The sequence below is a fragment of the Euprymna scolopes genome, chromosome 13 (genome assembly GCF_053919585.1).
Source record: "Euprymna scolopes isolate OS-2025 chromosome 13, ASM5391958v1, whole genome shotgun sequence".
NCBI lineage: Eukaryota > Metazoa > Mollusca > Cephalopoda > Sepiida > Sepiolidae > Euprymna > Euprymna scolopes.
Genome location: NC_136494.1, coordinates 20,056,486 through 20,072,643, shown reverse-complemented (window position 1 = coordinate 20,072,643; position 16,158 = coordinate 20,056,486).

Below are 16,158 nucleotides of genomic sequence, written 5' to 3'. Positions count from 1 at the left end.
CCGAGTCGGAGTGGGCCTGGGAGCAATGGCAATTAAAGCGTGGTTCCACACTCCCCAAAGCCTGCAAGCTGGGGCCTCACCATCGGATATAGTTTAAGGTCATATCCAGGACCGGTAGTAATTGTTAGTAATGGAGATTTGATAAAGTGTATTACTTAAGGGGGCGGTTAGTCAGGAATTTGTTTATGTTGGACTTGAAGTGGGAAACAGGAAAATGGAAGAGAGTTCCGCAGACGTGTACTTCTAAGAAAGAATCTACGTTTTGATCGATGCACAGATAAAGAATGGGGAAAATTATTGATAGTTGTTTTTGGTGAAAGGTTGGCGAGGGGAGACCAGAGATTGGAGCTCAGACGAGCACTTGCCATGGAAATAACGACAAAACAATGACAGGCTCGCAAAGTCTCTTCTTAACAATGAACGAGTCGTATATGTCAGCCGGACCTATGATTAAATGGACTTTTGTTTCTATATGGAAATGATATATTTAAAAAACAACAACATCCAAACACTACGTTGTGTAAGGTGTTTATGTCCCGGCTGTTAAAATAAATTAAGTCATAGTTTATACAATTGTTTGTTTCTTAAAGGAAATTGTATTCTATCTTTTAAATTGTTATACGTTACAGATCATACACGTGTTATAGCAAGGGCTCCTGTTATTTCTACACGTTTACAAAATGTGTGGATCGTCCTTATCAGGAGCCTCACGTATACCGTATTCTGTATTTTCTGCATATGCAATTAATGGAAAATAAAAAGACTGTAAAAAATCTACTAAACTTTATTGTACATTATAATTAGGGCTATGGCAACAATTAATGAAAAATAAAAAAGACACTAAAAACAATGATAAACTTTATTGTATATTATAATTAGGACTATGACAACAATTAATGGAAAATAAAAAGACGTTAAAAACTCTGCTAAACTTTATTGTATATTATAATTAGGGCTATGACAACAATTAATGGAAAATAAAAAGACACTAAAAGCTCTGCTAAACTTGAATACATTCAAGTTGTAGTCAGGTGGAATGTACATTTATTTATAACAGGGTGATGTTTTTACTGTTTTTTTATGCCTTTTCAACCTTTCTGTTTCGCTTTTTAAAGTCACCTTTCATTTATAAACATATAATTAGGTCTATGAGAACAACATATTCTTTTCATTGTTTTGACTCTTGAGTATATATCCGACACAGTTAGACACAGTTAATCAACCGAGGACCACAACACTCTACATAAAAACATATAAAATATAAACGGATATATATCTGACAATCAAAACAAGCAAAAGAATATGCTGTTGTCATAGCCCTAATTATAATATAAAAGATTGTCTCCCCAAAATAAGTTTATCTCGAATGAATGCAGATTAGTAAATAGTGAACCGTTTATTTGTTCTGCACAAACTGAAAGGTGCACAAAGTCTGATGGATCTCTTTGTGAAGTGCCGCTTCAAAGAAAGTCGACATAGTCTGATAGATATAATTTAATAACAAATCAGACAAAGGAACTCTGCCGTTAGAGTTTGTTTACCATTTGTAAGCTTTCTCTATACCTTCGCTCGAACGGACACATAGTGACGATGTTGCACCAGAGAAGACATTGACATAAAACAAAGATATTTATGTTATAATGTACAAACATCATTTAAATACGTTTTAAAAATGAATACATGAAAATAAAGTCACTGATGTTATCTGCTCTGATTTTAATTTCACATTTCTTTTCTATTTATCATTCAGGGCAGAGTCTTATATGCTTACCGCCACACGTTTGTGAAAGTAAATAAAAGAAAAGTGCCGTTTTCTATCATTCAAACACTACCTTCATTGAATATATGGTTAACTGGGAGTGTTAGTCATTTAGAACTGCTTTAAAGCTCCACCGCTTACTAATTTTCCGACCAAAATTCAAATAAGTATTACAGTTTATAGATCACCTTCTCAACCTTATTGTAAAAATAATATTCCAATTTTCTTTCAGTAAAAAAAAAGTTATGATGAATTTACTAGTGTTCAAAATCGTAAAAAAATCGTAAGGAGGTGAGCGACGTTTTTATATAGTTTCCATAGCAACCACGTCGCTTCAACGATTATTGTTGCGACTAATAAACTGCTGTCGTGAATAGAAAAGTAACAAGTGAAACAAAGAGAATAAAAACTTGAAGGGGAGATAATTGAGGGGATTTTACTGAAAGCAGACGAGTGCCGCACATTGTTATTCTATATGTGTTTCAAGGGGTAAAAAATAAGCCTGAAATATACCAAAGAAAAAGTGAATTTATTAAAAGCCTAGAAAAATCATGCATAAGAATAGAAAAATACGAGCATGAAAAGCAATATGATAAAGCTTAAACATGGAAAGGTTACGGACTAGTTCTAAAAACTGGAAACGGAAAAGACAAGATATTCTAGTAATAAATATAATAAATTTATAACTTAAAATATTGTAGCATTAATATTTTTAATTCAATTTTTAACGTTATATAGTTAATTTTTATGCTGCAATATTTTTAGTGATAAATTCATTATTTAGATTACTGAAAAATCTTGTCCTTTCCTTTTCCAGCTTTAACAACTAGTCCGTTACCTTTGCATGTTTAATATAATCCGTATTACTTTTCATGCTAGCATTTTTCTATTGTAATGGCCACATTGTATTTTATTTTATTTAATTATGAAACGCGAATAAATTTACGATCTTGATTTAGATACTCTTCGCCCAGTCAATATCAAATTAAACATAATAATTTTCTCCAATAAAATTCAACAAAATCATCAATAGAATATGTAAAAAAATGGCGACATTTTGCCAACTGTAACGTGCATGTTAAGTCTCTTTGAAATCGCCCTAAACTCTAGACCCAAAACTGAAGAGCCAATGCTCAAAACAACGAGATATTATAATAAGGCTGACTGGGAAGCAATCAGGGAACTAATTAGAGATGCTCCATGGAAAAATATTTTCTCTCTCCCTGCTGAACAATGTGCAAACGAGACCACTGACTGGTTCAAAACTGCAATCGAAGCGCATGTTCCCATGCGGAAATTTTATAGTAAGCCCCACTCTCCCCAATGGTTTACGTCGACTTGTGCAACTGCCATTACTCAAAAGCAGCATGCATACCGTAGATTTAACCGACATAAGTCCCGTTCAAACAGACTGAAGTATATAGAAGCTAGAAATAACGTTAAGAAAGAAATAGCGACAGCTAAGAGAGAATTTACGGAAACCACTAAAAAGCGCATCGAAGCACAAAAACTAGGAACTCGAGACTTCTGGAAAATCTACAACAGTGTAGTAAATAATGGGCAATCAACAATTCTCCCTACTAACCAACAATCACGAGGTTGTCTCCTCAGCAACCGACAAGGCTAACATGCTTGCCAGTCGGTTTGCCTCAAACTCCACACTGGACCCTTCCAACCACCCCCTACCTGACTTTCCTATGCGGACAGACGCCACACTAGACGATCTGAAAACCACCCCTGCTTAGGTGCATGCTATCATAAAAAACCTTGACACCTCAAAAGCATGTGGACCCGATCTTATCCCAGCTGTGCTATTAAAAAAGTGCTCAGCCGAAGTAGCTCCAGTTCTCTCCAAACTCTACAACAAATGTCTTAATGAAGCCTGCTTTCCGGGCTGTTGGAAAACTGCTTCTGTTGTACCAGTATTCAAGAATTCTGGCGAAAGGACAGACCCATCAAATTATCGCCCCATTAGCCTTCTCCCAGTTTTTGCCAAAATATTTGAGACCATAATTAACCATGCAGATGCTAAACTACTGACTGATAAACAATATGGATTTAGACAAGCCCGTTCCACAGCAGACATCCTCATTGTGATCTCTGAACGTATATACCATTCACTGGACAAAGCGGGGGAGGGCAGAGCGGTAGCTCTAGATATATCTAAGGCTTTTGACAGGGTATGGCATGAGGGTCTCCTAAGTAAAATCAGATCATACGGTGTCACTGGTAGAATACTTAACATAATTAAATCCTTCTTAGATAAGAGAAAAATCCAGGTAGTCCTCGACGGTCGCACATCTAAACAATATGATATAAATGCGGGAGTGCCCCAGGGTTCTATCCTTGGACCTCTATTGTTCCTGATATTCATAAATGACCTCCCCGACAACATTGCCTCTGAGATGGGTATATATGCTGATGACACTACACTCTATGGCAGACACGACAGGAAGACGAATGAACACATTTCTAAAGAAATGGCAGAAACACTAGAGGAAGACCTCCAATCTGTAGTGGAATGGGGACAAAAGTGGTTGGTCGCGTTCAATGCTGCCAAGACTAAACTAGTTTCATTCAATAATTACAAGAAACCCTCTCTACCACCCATAGCAATGGCCAACGACTCTTTATTTGAGATTCCATCTTTCAAACTCCTTGGCCTAACGTTCACAGGAAACATGAGTTGGAACAATTACATTGAAGGCATTGCCAGGGCCGCTGCAAGAAAGGTAGGCTCTCTCGACTGTGCTAGAAAACTACTAACACCCGAAAGTATCCTGTACCTCTATAAGGCCACCATTCGCCCATGTATGGAGTATTGCTGCCACATATGGGCTTGTGCATCTGCTACTAGTCTCTCGCTCCTTGACAAGGTTCAAAAGAGAGTCGCAAACCTGATAGGCCCTGAACTGGCATCTAAGCTTCAGCCTCTGTCCCATCGAAGAAATGTTGCATCCCTCTGCCTTTTCTACAAGTATTTTAGTGGTGAATGCTCTGACGAACTGCAATCACTTGTGCCCCCACGACGCGAGCACCCTCGACAAACCCGACAGGCTACTAGATCCCACCCCCACACTGTAGAGGTCCCTAGATGTAAAAGATCTTTTTACTCCAATAGTTTCTTCCCCAGAACCGCAAGACTCTGGAATTCCATTCCAGGTCCCTGCTTCCCCAACAGTACTGACATGCAGAAGTTCAAGTGTAACGTGAACCGACACCTTGCTGCCCAAATCCCTACATAGTACCCCAGTAGTTGTTGCCCCTGATAGTAGCCCCCTACACCAAAGTGGCAATTTGCCTTGTTTGGGGTGAAAATGTAATAAAAAAAAAAAAAACTATATCGTTAGATTTTTACACCCGGACCAAACACCTTGAGTCTAACGCAGTCAGAATGATAGAAAAATGATAAGAGGTTTTACTCAACTTTTTTTAGTTGAAATAAAAATAATTTATTCATGGTACTTCCCAAAATGCGTCGCCATCCTGATTTTTTTTTTGTTGTTGTTCATTTACTTTTGCTATAAGATTGACAAAACTCTGCATCTTGACAATTTCACGCCAGCCCCCCATGCATTCACGGAACGAACAGTATAGGCTTTATCTGTCTATTACAACCTAACGTTAGATCCCGCGGTAACTTGGTGACTTACATACGTGCCACACATCTACTGCTGCTGCTAACACGCTTAGCGGCTCTTTTAAACGTGTCTTTTATTCTAAAAACTCCGATCCTAGGTAATAAATCCATCCATCATCATTGTCCGCATTTTTGCTGAGTAACAATGATAGTGGTAAGATTCATTTTAGCTTTGTGTTAGATTGCTTTATACATTATTTAGAACAGACATAACTTTACTTTAGAACTAGCCTTCAAAATATAATTTACTCTGATACACTTATGTATCCTACACAAAAACATAAAAAATGTTAAAAGAAAAACAACAGTTCGCGGAGAATTAAGGAGATGTCTGGACACCGATGCATCCGTTCAGTCTCAAAAGACAATCGACACAAGTGTAAGGGTAGCTGCGGGTGTAATTGAGAGGGATTGCACCATCCTCAACCACACTTTTACAGAATCGTTACTGGCAAATAAAGGCACAGAACTAAGTGGAAATAGTGTCGAGGTAAGCAGAGAGTACATACACTGCGTGTCAAATTATTAACGAAATAACATTTTTTACCATTTTCAGAAACTTACCGGTAGTTTCGTATAAAAAAGCTTCAGAAACATTTGCAATGCTGAGCTGCGCAAACTGTGCAAAATAGGTCATAAATGTGGTTGGAGTAGTTCTGAAAAGAGTACTATTACAGAACAGCTAGCAAAAGGTAAAATGACCCTCGAAATATCGGAAATGGTAGGAAGGTACCATCAAACTGTGAAGAACAAAGGTATGTATAGGAGATGATAAAGGTAAATCTACAGCTGTTTCACGCGGTTCTCTACTTAAACGTGAATTTGTTAAAACCCCTCGACAGACAAGTCGAGAAGTCTTTGACCAAGCCGGATTGAAGAATGTCTAAAAAAAAGAACTAGATGTCGCCTTCTGAATAGGTGGAAAAATCTGTTAAGCTTGTGACAAAGCCTCCATTAAAGCAACATCACATACCAAACCGACTGAAATGGTTAGAAGACAACATGAAAACGGATTTTGTTTCACGGATGAAGTGCGTGTAACTTTTGATTGCGCAGATGGCTGAGGCATGAACGATATTGTCATCAGCGTTTAAGGCGCCAACAAGGAGGTGGTGGGAGCATGATTGTAGCTGCAAATATCGGAGGCACTTTAGTTGGCCCATGGAGAGTCTTAGAAGGCGTAAAAATGACGTCAAATGCTTACATAGCTTTTCTAAAGTGCACTTTGAACCATGGTTGTTGAGGCAAAGTTGAAGTTCTGAAAAACCATTATTTTTATGGAGGGTAAGGCCTCGTCGCATGCAGCAAACAAAAGAAAAGAATATTTGCAACAACTAGGGTCCTCTTGACTACGGGAGATGGTGTGGCCTGCAAATTTACCAGATTTTAATCCAATTAAGAATCTTTGAAGTATCATGAAGCGATGCCTCTATGAAGGTGAACGCCAATTTAAGAGCAAAGATGAATTATGGGGGGCTCTCCAAGAGGTATCGCAAGGAATTACTGTTGACGAAATCACACATTCTGTAGACCACCGTCTTTCACAAGTCATTCATAAAAAAGGGTCGCATATCCCTTACTAATTATGTCAACGTAGGAATTACTATATAATTATTGTGTTCTAAGCATGTTTCCTTGTTCATTTAATGTTTGAAAATTATTTCAATAAAAAGTTATAGGTATATTGTGTTTTTTCTCAAGCTCGCTAATAACTTGACACACTGAAATCAACAGATATTCATATTTTCTGCCATATTGTCGCTAATACTGCTTTAAATAATGTTATTTTCTGACTGGAGTAGCTGAATAGTATTGTAAGTACTCCCCCAAATTTTCATGGATTTTTATTCACTCGTTCCTTAAATATTAAAAAAATATAAACTTGTTAATAATTTGATACGAAGTGTAGATCACCTGGACGTCCCAAATTATTACCCATTTATGTATTAACAAGGATAAGCGTTGCTTACATTCGCTGCTCCGGTGGGAACCGATTTGTCAACGTGATTATGCTGTATATCAAGCCGTAACACAGTAAATAAATCAAAAGTTTTTTTAATGACTATTCAGAAGAACCGGATCACTAAAAATTGAGGGTGAATAATTCTGATTTTGTTTATGAGCCTCTCTCTGGAAAGGGATGGGATTCATTTCCAGAGGATTTCCCTTAATCCCGGCTTCAAACTAGGAGCTTCAAAGATCAAGGGTTTTCCTAAGGATGTTGGTGGTACCTATAATTGCAGAGGTTTGAAGGCCGCCTAACACATCGGGGATTTGTAGTATTTTCAATTTTCCTCCAAACGACATGATACTACTCCTAGTGCACCAACTACGACCAGGATTATTTGTGTTTTAACCTCGTGTATACGCATTGTCTCCAAAGCCAATGGAGCATAATTGCTCCACTTCTCATTCTCCTTCTCTCTCACATTCCTGTCCCAGGGTACTGACAAGTCTACAATCTGCCAGTTTTTGGAGACCTTGTCAATGAGGGCCAACCCCAGACGATTATGTTCCAATTGCTTGGGCGTTATGACACTTTTGTCCCACCATACCTCTACCTTGCTATCCTCACTTGTTCTCACTTCATCAGGCACCTCCTCAAACAATTTTCCAGCATAATTCACCCCCCTCTTACCCACCTCCTAATATATCCTGAGTCCCATGCGATCGTGTCTTTTGAGGTACTCTCTATGGGCCAGTCCACTACACTCTGCTGCAAGGTGCGCAACTTGCTCTGGGGTCTTACCACAAATCCGGCATTCTGCAGCAAGGTCCTCTCCTATAACCACTTTTTTGAACAATCGTGTTCCTAATGCCTGCTCTTGTACTGCACAATCAAAGGCTTCAGTACTCTTAGCCAGATACCCAGCTCTAAGCCATTGGCCTGCTCTTTCATCAGCCACTTCTGGTATATCCTGGAAGAACCTTCATGCATTTTCTTCCTAGACAGTTCCTCTGCCCTTTCTCTATCCATACGTTTCACATAATCAGCCTTGGTCTCACATACCTCTACTTCATTGGCCACAACCTTAAGCATCCACTCCTCGCTTCTAACCACATGCTCCTTTAACGACATCTCATTTGTTCTAACACAATCTTGTACACTTTTCCATCCTCTCTCAACATCTTTCCTCTTTTGATACAGCCTTGCTACGCTACTTCGAATGTGAAATATACCAAACATTGCTAAAGTTTTTCTTGTTTTGATATCCATGGCATGCAAATCCTTGTCAGACCATTCTAAAATTCCCGCACTGTATTCAAAGCACTGACTACCCATGCATTTAGTGCTTTCATCAGGTTTCCTCCATACAGTTTCGACTTTGCAATTAGTTTCACTCTTCTAAGATACTCCTTCCTGACTTTTTGCTTCATTTCTCTATTCATAATGCTTACACCCTCCAGAACTCCCAAGTACTTATATCCTGTATCTTCTATTTCTTTTAGGATTTCTCAATTTGGCAGCACTAGTCCATTCGAATGAACCTTTACTCTTCTTTTCATCACCAGCACCCACATTTACGAATCCCAAACTCCAACCCAATGTCTTCTGAGTATGTCCCCACAAGTTCCTTTTTTATATTGGGGTCATCACTTATCAAGACCCGGAGGCCACTCAGGGATAAGGGTTATTGCGTGTACAGTAATCAATGAGATAGTATTGTAGTAATCATTAGTATTGGAGATTTGATAGTGTTTCTTTCTTAAGGGGGTTGTTTGTCAGGGATTTGTTTATGTTGGATTTGATGACATCTAAGTTGTTGTCAGGTGGGAAGCAGGCAAACAGAAGAGAGTTCCACAGTCGTGCACTTCTGAGAAAGAAGCTCTGCTGATGGAATCTGCGTTTGGATTTAGGCAGAGATAAAGGTGGGGAAAATTATTGACAGTTTTACCCAGATAGGTGGTTCTCGTGAAAGATTGGCGAGGGGGGACGAGAGATTGGAGCTCAGACGAGAACTTGCCATAGAAATAACGATAAAACAAAGACAGGCAGGTAACGCCTCTTCTCTGGGAGAGATGCTGGAGGCAAAGGAAAAGAGCATCCCCCACTAAATACTAAGTCTATTTTGTACTTTGTCAAGGCAGTATAGGTGTTTTTAGCAGCTCCTGCCCAGATGTGGCAGCAGTACTCTATCCTTGGACGTACTTGGGCTTTATACAGATAGAGAATCGTATCAGTAGTGAGATATCTTCTGGAGCCGTAGAAGGATCTCACCATTTTCCCAGCGTCCTTGGCAACCGACCTGATGTACGTGTTCCATTTCAAATCAGGAGTAAAGGTCAAACTCAGAAGAATGTAAAAACATGGATTCTCCAAGACGAGAGCCATCCATTTCATTTGATGCCGGATGGTGATCAGAGCGTTGATGATGTAAAGATAGAAGCTTGGTTTTGGATGCATTAAAAGTGACCAGCCACCTCTTCCCCCATTGTACCACGCGCTCAAGGTCAGAGGAAAGAGAATTCGAGAGAACTTTGTCGTTTACGGCCTTTGATGGGTTGCCATAGATAGTCGTATCATCAGCATATATGTCAACGAATGATTTAAGTATGTGTTTTGGGAGATCATTGATGTAGATCAGGAAGAGAGTTGGGCCCAGGATGGACCCCTTAGGGTCTTCAGCATTAATAATATGGGCCTCTGATTTCTGCACATCAACCACTACTCTTATGAACCTATCAGAGAGAAATGATTCAATGATTGAGAAAACATTTCCAGTGATACCGTAGCTGGAAATGTTATGAAGTAGGCCCTTATGCCATACCTTATCGAAGGCCTTCGATATGTCAAGAGCAATTGCCCTGGAAAGGAAGCCTTTTCCAAGAGATGCACTAATCCTATGAGATATAATCGTTAGCACATCTGCTGTAGATCTTGCAGATCGGAAACCATATTGCATGTCACTAAGAAGGTTGTTTCTGTTGAGGTGGTTGTCTACCTCTTTATTTAATATTGATTCCAACAACTTACTCATGGCACAGGAGACTTATTGGTCTGTACTGAGAAGGAGATGACTTTTCACCTGAGTTCTTAAATACAGGGCATACTGATGAGGTTTTCCAGGGTGTTGGAAAGCACTTCTACTTAAGGCAACGCTTAAACAGTTTTGTAAGTAGGAGGGCAAGTTCTGGTCGGAGATTTTTCAACCTTATAATTGGAATGCCGTCTGAGTCAGTTGCTTTACTGGAATCAAGGTTCTTGATTTGCTTGGCGAACTCACGCACAGATATTTGTATGTTGCATAGCGTGTTGTCTGTTATAGGAGAAAATACGGGGAGTTGATGGCATTCGTCGCATATGGTAAAATTAGCTACAAAGTTATTGGCAAATAGTCTGGCCTGGTCTGATGCTGACGAGATGACCTAAGGTCCATTGATGATAGTAGGGATAGAACGCACGCTTCTGTTCAAGATCATATTTGCTATTTGCCAGAACTGGTGGGGACCAAGCCGCTTCTCAGCTACTTTGGATTTAACGGATTACGCATATAGGTATCTTTCATTTTTTATTACTCTTTTACAGTTGTGAATGGCAGTCCTGAAAACAGCTTTAGTCTCAGTACATCTATTACGTTGGTAGCTATGGAAAAAGTGATTTCTGTGCGCGATGCAGCAGCACATTCAGGGGAGAACCATGGCTGACTGTTAGATTTTTGTTGGAATTTTGGATGGTATGAATCGGTCAATGCCTACAATTAACCATTTGGTCAGGTCTGATACTATAGAGGACACATCCATTTTAAACATGAAATGCAGAGGTAGGTCAGGTATGAATGTACGGAATCTATCCCAGTCAGCCATAGAGTATCGGTATACAGTACGGTGGAGAGGTACACCTGAAGACTTATTACATTTCATTTATATTTTAACTGCTACAACAGAGTGGTCGGAGGATCCCTGAGGAGATAGAACGGAACATGAACATAGCTAAGGGGAAGTTGTGAGGAAAAGGTCTAGAAGGCTTGCATGCTAACCGGTAGTATCGGGCACACGAGTGGGTTCGTGAACAATCTGAGTGAAGTCATAGTCAGTGGCAAAATCATGACAGAACCTCCCCTCGTCATCGGTTTTATTTGAGTGGGTCAGCCTGGACATTGAAGCCATCGCAAATGTGAATGTTAGCCGAAGGATTATCAGACAGGACGTGGTCAATTTTCTCAGATATGCTCTTAGATAGTATTTCCACTGTTGTGGGGGGAGATAGAGGGCAAATATACATGCAGTGCTGTAAGCTAGGTCAACCCGGAAGCAGATATAAGGTAAATTAGGGTCTTCTCTGGAGATATCCCTAACACATGGAAAGCCATCTTTGATGTAGGCACATATTCCATGCCCATAGTGATCTTGGGGGTCAGACTTAGATGTTAAGTTAGAGTATGCTTTAATTATGAATTCGTCCAGGGAAGTGGTTGGCCCTAGGCCAGTTTCACTTAGAAAGAATATGTCCGGTCTTGTCTCCTGTAATTGTGTTTTAACCTCTGGAAGGTTGGAACATAGACCCCTGATGTTGGAGAAGGAGACCTGGTAGTAGAGGTCTACCTTGGAGGATAAGGTTTAATCGTGTTTTGTTTCGTTTTTTGAGATTTTTCATGTTTAGGTTTGGCTAGTTGTGGAGCAGGTCAGTAGACTTGGTAGGAACAGGAAAGAGAAGGAAAATAAGAGAGAACAAAACAACATTTTCTTTGTAGCACATGATAAGGTAAAGCTGTAACAATTACCTACTAGTATGACATCGATAGACCCTACCAGAAACTACCGTATTGTCCAGAATCCATTCACCAAATTGTAATACAGCAACTCCGATATTTGCACCTGCTGATAAGACAGCCTCCTTCGTGGTTAATCCAAGGTTCGGGTCCCTGACTATCAGGCAGGTAACGTCAGCCCAGATGAAACGTTTACCTCCAGCACCCTTATTTTCCGATATCTCAGGCTACTGTTTACAAAGTACTACCGACCTGAAAAGCAGTTTTTCTTCACCCTTTGTCAGAGAAATCACTCATTGGAAATGAGGACTGAAGGACAAACAAGCTCCTTTTCATTTCTACTGAATATTATCTAATCATCCATAAACAGTAGATGGTTGAGGCGTCTGTCACCATATCCAAAGTTATACCCCAGTTTTTCTCTCTTCAAGAGGATGCTCAGTGGCATCATCATCATTACAAAAAGAAGTGGCGATAACGAATCTCCTTGAAATACCCCACGTTTATTGCCAACCTGCCCCATCTCCTCTCTGTTTCCTGTCAGCACCGTTTTCCATTGAGCCATACTTGTCTTCAAAAGCCCTACCACATTCTCACCAACCTTCATCATCAATAGGGTCTCACGTATCCATGAATGAGGAACCATGTCATAAGCCTTTCTGTAATCGATCCATGCTACGCTCAGATTCCTCTTCTTCCTCCTCTTCTTCGCATCCTGCATTATTGTTTTATCAATTAGTAGTTGCTCTTTAGTACCTCTCGAGCCTTTCCGGCGGTCCTTTTGCTCTTCAGGAAAAACACTATTACTCTCTAGATGTTCATAAATTTTCTCCGCAAATATTCCAGTCAACAGACATGTAATTGGTCTATAATTATTATTACCTGTTCCTTTTGCAGGATCTTTTCTAAAAAGTTTTGTTCTTCCCTTCACAGGCCAATCAGGGACATCTCCCGACTCTACAACCCTTTTAAGAGCAGCAGCTATAGGTAGATAAAACATGGAAACTGTTTAAACCAGAAGCCCATAACTCCATCTGGACCAGGTGCCTTCCAGTTTGTCATCCTTCGTATGCCAACCTTAACGTCATCGATGGTTATCTCAACGTTCTTCACTTGCTGCATTTCTGATAGCTTTTCGCTGACCTCTCCCAACCAGCAAGCCTTCTCATTATATCGCCCTTCGACAGACAAATCCCACTCCAGAACTTCCTTGCATCTTTTGCATTTTGAGTATTGTTATTTCCCGCCTGTTTACTACAATTTAATTCTTTATACAGCTTAGACTGATTGTTCCGAAAAAGGTTGTTCTGCCGAAATGCAAGACTTTTTCCAACAAAGTTCCTAATGTTCATACCACCAGTGTTTACCTTCTCTTTCAACATTGTTGAAATGTTCATCGTTCCTTTTTCCAGCAATCTATACCTCCTTTATAGCCCATCTTTGGCTTTCTGTCCTAGTTTAACTCCTTTTCTTATTTCATCGATCCTACCAATGTATTTCCGCCACCGTTTAATACTTTCTTCAAGCTGTCTCTGCCAGTGTTGCCTTCTATCCTTCATTACTCCCTTTTTCTTCTGTAATAAGCCAAGACGATTCGCAATAACGTATGCCACTGCACACAGAAGCCTGTTAAGTTCCGTAATCAATATGTTCTTTCTTATGATGTTGTGAATTACTCCTTTAGTTATTTTACCTCGTTTTTCACCTTCCCCCTATCAATACTCTTCATATTGGAATCTCTATGATATCGTCTCTAAGAAGAACCTCTCTTAACTTCAGAAGTACTTCTTTTTCTACAGAAGTCAAAGTTCGAACTTCAGCACCACTTCTCCATACATCTGCTCCTTTCACTGACTCCATTATCTCAGAGTCAATTATCCTTTAAACCTTTTCTCATTACTTCCCCTAACCATAGGATTCCATACCTCCTCAGTTGTCCGCCTCCATGTCCCTTCTGCACTTCCACTCTCTCAGTTCTTTCATCAGAGCTAGTTTCATCAATTTTAATTTCGTTATTCATTTCATTCCTGACGATCCATTCAATATCTTCTTTTGCAATCACTGAAAGTAGGTTGTTATTTTTTATTTGTTTTAACTGGGATACGAAACTCGCGAAACAACTAGCTCCTCCTCCTCTCGAGTCCCATTCTTCCTTCACTTTTCGGATATATCCACAAGATTTGGTACTTCCACTTCTTACAAAGCATTCCCACAGTACTCTTCTTTCCTCATCCGTCCACGTTTTTTTTTTTACATTTCCTGTTACATGTCCCCTTATATCCAGCCACATCCTCAGAATTTCGCACAGTTGTATGATGACTACAATACCCACCCTGTTGACCAGTTGGCCACCTACCTGACGTGATACCATCACAAGCTATTATAGCCTCATTCACGTCGTTATTGTCAATATTTGGTGTGATATTCTCCCATAAATGGGGTTAGTGGATTTAAGGTTACACCACCACCAATAGTTTTATCGAGACATTATCTCTAGGAGGGTTCCCCACCTAGGTCAAAGATCTCCTCACGACCTTTTTCCTCCATCACCACCAATATTCCCATTACCGCCACCAACAACAATAGAAATAAAATCTACAATGATAATGGCAACACTAATATCGGTAGCAATATTATTAACTTAATAATCGAAGGTCGTATCGTGTATCAATTGAAGATGAAGTCGAGAAAAAAACGTTTACATTCAGGTCAAACCTCTAACAACATCTCAGGAAGAACCAAACTACAGCTGTGCACCACACAAGGAGAGAATTATAAAGTAGACAATTGCCGAGGAAATCTCCTCTTCTGCGGTTGTCCACACCTCTTTTTTTTCTTTTTTACTGTAAAACGCCCCCCTCCGCACGGGTAAAGCAATGGGGCGACCAAAAGCTGCTATGACAAGATGGAACCATAAAACTGGTCCACCTATCTGTGAATGGGTGTTACCATGAAAAGCATTGCATTGTCTACCCTTTACTTTCAAGCCAGTGCATTCTGCAAGATTTTGTATAATACGAAAATTATAGAAAGCCTCTGTACATAAGGAGGGAGGGATGTTGTATGACCATTTGTTTCAATTACGCATAAAGTAGAAGAAATGTTTACTACTGCTTATTCATTTACGAGCCAGAATAAACTATCGTTTATTACAACTAAAACATCTAAATGTTTTGCTGCTAATGTTATTGATAGGAAAGCAACATAAGCTTGTATTATTTTATCATGAAATAAATCTCTACCAAATCACATACGCAAATTAACACTCTGGAAATCAGAAACAATGTTTCGCCTTTTCTGTCTCTGCTAATTTAAAGATGAAATATCCCAACCGACGAAATTTTTGTTTTATCTAAAATCAAGTTTATTTAAAGATATTCATTTTTCTTATATTAAAAACATATATTTATTGGCAATGGTCATGTTATCATATATTGAATCGATATAGAGCATGAGTTGTATAGCAGCGCATCTCCGATTTGGCTCGTTAAATTTTTTATTCATTGGTCTTATCTATCTATCTATCTATCACACTCTCCCCCCTCTCTCTCTCTCTCTCTCTCTATATATATATATATATATATATATATATACATATATATATATATGTGTGTGTGTGCGTGTTTGTCTGTTACTGGCCAACTTGTTTCAAAATATAGTTTTTTTACATTATATATATATACTATATATATACTAGCAATATATATACTATATATATATATATATATACTAGCAATATATATATATATATACTATATATATAATATATATATATATATACTATCAAAAGTACCCGTCGTTGACTGGGTTCAACAACAGCCTACAGCAAATGGACTCTGATTTATTAAAGTATGATAGGTTATGAAAAGGAAGGGTTGTAAAGAGATAGCTTCGAATTTGGGGGTACGAAAACAAAAGCAAAATGTGATGAAAGTAAAAATAAAATAGATAAACCCCATAATTTATTATACCATACCTGTTTACACTGAAGCACTAATCACAATATTCTGTTGATTTATATTAAAAAACCCTGTAAAACTTTGTGACAT